General features: G+C 34.2%; 1 long non-coding RNA gene across 1 annotated transcript in view; it reads right to left on the bottom strand.

Moving 5' to 3' along the window:
- Window positions 1–3,416, bottom strand: part of LOC111087680 — a 6,946-nt gene extending 3,530 nt beyond the window's left edge. Inside the window, exons 1-3 of the long non-coding RNA XR_002612343.1 lie at window positions 3,282–3,416; window positions 1,680–1,863; window positions 622–717 (exon numbers count right to left, since the gene is read on the bottom strand). This is a non-coding gene — a long non-coding RNA (uncharacterized LOC111087680). The remainder of the gene's footprint in view (window positions 1–621; window positions 718–1,679; window positions 1,864–3,281) is intronic.
- Window positions 3,417–5,428: the final 2,012 nt, after the last annotated feature.

Genomic DNA, 5,428 nt, shown 5'->3' on the forward strand with positions numbered 1-5,428 from the left:
AGTGTTATAATGAAAAAAAAGCATGTGTTTTAAAGCTAAAAATCTTTTATTTTGGGCTGTGAAGACTGTAAAAAAAGCGACAATAGAAGTATTTGAAAATAAAAACTTTTTTAAGCTTATAAGTACGTATAGAAAACTTGAAGCCTGGATTTTGGATAATGTTTCTACAAGGAAGATAAAACACGAAGGCCTGTAACGGGCATGTCTTTTAATTTTGATTTTTAGCAGTATTACAATAAGAAGAAAACGTGAATATTTAAACAGGCAAATCCTTGGATTTGGGCTTATTACGATGTTATTAGGAAGAGAGAAAAATTAAGTACCTGAAACTCGAAAATTCTAGAATTCGAATTTTGAATAGTGTTGCATGGACGAGGAAACACGTATACTTTAAACAGGAGAACCTTCAAATTCTGATTTTAAACACACACAAAAAAAAAAATACGAATACCCTTGAATTCGGATTTTGGACAGTGTTACAAAAAGGAGAAAAGCAAACGCCTGAATAGCATGAATTCTTGAATTTGCAAAACATTTACTGAACATTACTTTAGTTCAAAATGTTAAAATGAGAATTATTTTTATTTCGCTTTTCTATAAACCTCTGATGATATAACTCACCTCGGTAGCATATATATTAACATAGACTCAACATTATATGGACTGGGCAACCTCTCGTACAGCAGGCCTCGATAATATTTTTCAATGACGTATAATCTGGAACAAAAATCATGTTATTACTAGAAAACTAATTAAGCAATAAGGGTTAAAACAAATAACATAAACAAAACTTTTACGAACCTAGGAACACCAACGGCGGTCATGTTGTCATATTTCGGATAACTGTATTCATCTGTGTAATATTTAAAGTCCGACACATAGCGGTGTCTAAGACTGTCTAGTGTCACAAAAATCATTGTAGCATGGAAAGTTTACCTAAATTTCTATAATGCATTCAGTGCAAAAAAAAAAAAACAGAAAAAAACACTTTCCTGGTAAACGCACTCAAGATGATGAGAACCTAGAAAAACTCAGAATGAGGATTTAAAATAGTAATTACTTGTTTTCTGCTCAAACCATTTTTGTTGCATCTTAGCTTTAGTCTGCTGAAGCAGCTTTCGTAAATAAAGATCGCAGTAAGTAGATAATCATAATAAATACCTTAAAAAACGAAGAAAGATAATTGTTTTTAAACATAAAAGTCAGTCGCATAGACATGTAGTGATATTGCTAATATTGTTATTAATATTCATGTTCTTGAATTTCGAATAACTTAACCATTTTGTTCGATTAGCTTTCAGTAAATTGATTACTGGTTGCACAGAAAGTAAAAAAGATAAGTTTTTACGTGACCGTGTAAATCTAGGCATGTTATAAACCAAAATGAAATGTTTTATGCTTCTCTTGGTTTTATATGTGAAAACATTACAGAAATTACTTTTCGCAATGACTGTAATGTTTTATTCATATAAAAACCTTCAATTTTACGTAACAGATATGTGCTTCTATATTTTTGCGAATAATCTAGTTAAAATTGTCATGAATTATAAACTTATAATACTAGAACAAAGGAAGGTTTTCATAAATTCAAAATTCAGGCTGTTGTTCGAATAACTGTCGCTAACATTAAGGGCCCAGCTTCTGGGGCTAGGGAGATGGTTTTAAAATGGTTTACTTACCACCAGCTTTTCTTGCATAACGGAAAAGATAGGAATGGACACTTCGTTTCGTAAAGGCACAAAAGCGGCTCATAGCTTTTTTCATCTCATGCCCATTACAGATGTGTATGTATTCTTCTGCTGATGTGTCTTGGAACTGATGTACCAGCAGTTCCACAATCACTAATAGCAACAGGAACCTCATCTAAACACGTAAATGTTAAAAGATAAAACCTTACACACATCTAGAAACATTGTGAAAATGTGCTTTGAAATTGATGCAACAGAAAAGTCACAATTACTATTAGCAACAGCAACTTCGTCTAAGAAATATAAAATAAAATATGATCAAACGTATAATAAATGGTAAACATCTACGAATGCTTAGGAGAGTGTGTTTGCTTTCGTAATTTTACCAAAGAACAAAACTAGAAAAAAAAAAAGAAGGAAAAAAAACCCAGTAACAATGGTACAAATAACAGTGAAATAAGATATACATAGAAATTGAAGTATAAGAAAAATTATTTTCCATCTTACGCCTTGCCAAAGCATTTCACATGTAAAAATAAGTAAAATCTAGGATAATTTGGACTATCTACGATACAGCTATACGTAACAAAATACATCTAAAAGTAACATATAAAAATCTTTTTAATTTTCTTTTTACAATCTAAGTCTGAATAAGTATCCCATTTGTACAACTGTCTTCCATCCTTAAAACCTTAACTCGGAGTTTATGTTTTCTAGCCAGCTTATACGATTTTTCCATCCATGCATTCATACCGAACAAGATGGTTTGGTGTTCCAACGTACCACATCTTCTAACATTCTTACATCCATTCAAAACGAGCAGAGAGATTTCGTATACCAGCATACAGGAATATGTAGCCTTTCTCCTTCCATTCAGACCCAAACTCAGTGATTTTGTGTTCCACCCCTCCAATCATTCAGACCCAAACTCAGTGAATTTGTGTTCCACCACTCCAACCATTCAGCCCAGACTCAGTGATATTTTATATACCAGCATATAGAATTACCTAGCACTCCTTCATCTATTCAAACTCGAACTCAGCTCAGAAGAAAAGGAGAAATTTTCAGACACAAAGTCGAAGTGACAAGACCCCTGAAATTCGGTTCAGGAACAGATAGGGTGTTTTGCTACTATACCTAGGAAATGTATAAAAAAAGTAGAAAGTGTGCAGCTAAGTATGGTTTACCTAATTTTTGATTTAATAATCTTATCCTTATTTTTTCCCTATAACTACATCTATGTTTCTTACGCTTACTTTATACTTTAGTGAAGAAACTGAAAACAAAAATGCAGCTCTATTTGTGTGCATGGAAAAATGTCGAAAGTAAGATTCTCTTCCGTTAAAAAATAAAAATAATTCTCACAAAGGAGTTGGCTCTGTAGTTCGTGTTTATAGGCTCTAGAATTAGAGCAAAATGAGCGAACTAAATATTCTAGGACAACTCAGAAAAATACAAATAGTAAATCCCTTAGCTCAAATGTTAAGTTTACTATTTCAAATATCATATTAATAAAACTGTTTAGATAATTTTTTTCATTATTAACTTCACCCTTTTTGCTAAACAAAGATATTCGAATTATTTGTTACTTACTTAAGCAAGCTGTCCACAGAATTCGGTATTCACAGAGAGGACTAGTGACTTTTCGACAAGACCACGATCTATTGTATTAAGAAATGTCAGATACTATCACCTGAACCGATTGAATGTGAGCGCTTCCCGAACCCTGCTGCCACATATAACGAGTTTAGAACATAACAGTGATATGTAAGAACATCGTTCTTAATGTCACGTGACATTTTAGAGTTTTGGTATGTTTGTTACTGTATACCATACTAATCGTTTTACAGTTTCGAAACATAAGTCCTTTTGTAATCAACAATTTACAATATGAATTCCACACTGCTAGCAAATTCCATTTCACTCAAAGAATTTTATTCAAAAATAATAATAACTGCATCTGATTGTTCTGTCTACCAAATATAATTAAAAAATAGCTACATAATCTAATTTCACCTATTCTGTACTTCTCAAAATCTCCTATCCAATAATTCAGAACAGTATTTATTATTAATAGCGTCTTTATTTATTTAATTAATTTAGATAAGAAATGTTACAAAACAGTGTTTTTTTTTCTTTTCGGTAGCTCTTCTTACAACAAACCCGGCATGGCCAGGTGGTTAGGGCGCTCGACTCACAATCTTAGGGTCGCGGGTTCGAATCCCCATCCCTCCAAACATGCTCACACTTTTAACCCTTACGGCCAATCCCACTATTCGTTGGTAAAAGAGTAGCCCAAGAGTTGGCGGTGGATGGTGATGACTAGCTGCCTTCCCTCCACTACTAAATCAGGGACTGGTAGCGCAGATAGCCCTCGTGTAGCTTTGCGCGAAATTCAAAACCAAACAAACAATCTTACAACAATTTAAGTCGACTAAGTAGTATAATTTTGAATATGCAAATGAGCAAGTCACTTGTTAGCCACCGCCAATATAAAGTTGCGAGGGGAGAGCTGCAATTATGAAATATACATTTTGACTGTGTTTGTCGTTTCATAGGTAGTATGACATAATCGAAAATTGAATGCTTTTGGATTGGATGTCTAACAACTCTTTCCAAAACAAAATATTCATACAGTCTGATCATAAAGACGAGTTCAGCTTTAGAATTTCCAAGATAGGGATATCTTTTGTACTTAATGCCATCGGAAAATAACAGGAATATGGATCAACTTTGGGAAGAAGGATCATCCAGAAAAAAATATCTCCAACAACTCCAATTTTGCGCAAAGCTACCCGAGGGCTATCTGCTCTAGCCGTTTCTAATTTAGCAGTGATAGATTAGAGTTACTCTTTTACCAACTAATAGTGAGATTGATGGTCAGATTATAACGCCCCCACAGATGAAAGGGGGAGCATGTTCGGTGACGGGGATTCGAGCCAGCAACCCTCAAATAACCAGTCGCAACAACTCGTACCCAAACCGTGATAAACAAAACCATTCACACGAACTAGATAATAGTGTGCAAGATAATTAAAAATAACCTTCGTCTTTAAAAGCGACGCAAATCACGTGCAAACAAGCTGTTTTCACAATATATCTGTTCAACGGTCAAATACCTAAAGCAGCTGGAGAATGAAATGGGTATTCATGCTGTTCTATACAAAAACACACTAGTTATGTTGCCAAATATATAGATTTTTATGCTACTGAACTATTCAAGCCGTCGTTCTCATATGCTAGACGGATTATAACAAGCCTAAAAAGAGGAGTTGTGTGCTTTGAACGCAACAGTTTTACAAGTGAGCATTTTATAATGAAAATTAAACGCTGCAGGGCTATTGACAAGATGCATTGTCGTCAGAGAGGGCACGACCAGGCGTGGTAACACGGATTTTAACGACGTGACGAGGCTACAAAATCATTTTAATATAACGCACTCAACCCCTGTATTAGAAAATGCTGAAGATTCGGTAATCAGAAATTAAAATATGCAATTGAATGATTCTGAAGTTTTTATAAAGTAACTGTTTTAGTTTTCAGATATTGTTAACGAGAACTGCTTTAGAAGATAGCCTTTGTAAACAGTAGCCCCTCAGTAGCTCAGCAGTAAGTCTGCAAGCTCACGACGCTAAAAACTGCTTTTCGACACCTATGGTGGATAGAGTACAGATAGCCAATTGTGTAGCTTTGTGCTTAACAACACCAAACAAAACAAACTGTAAGCAGTATGGATCTAA

The sequence above is a fragment of the Limulus polyphemus genome, unplaced genomic scaffold, assembly GCF_000517525.1.
Source record: "Limulus polyphemus unplaced genomic scaffold, Limulus_polyphemus-2.1.2 Scaffold74, whole genome shotgun sequence".
Classification (NCBI taxonomy): domain Eukaryota; kingdom Metazoa; phylum Arthropoda; class Merostomata; order Xiphosura; family Limulidae; genus Limulus; species Limulus polyphemus.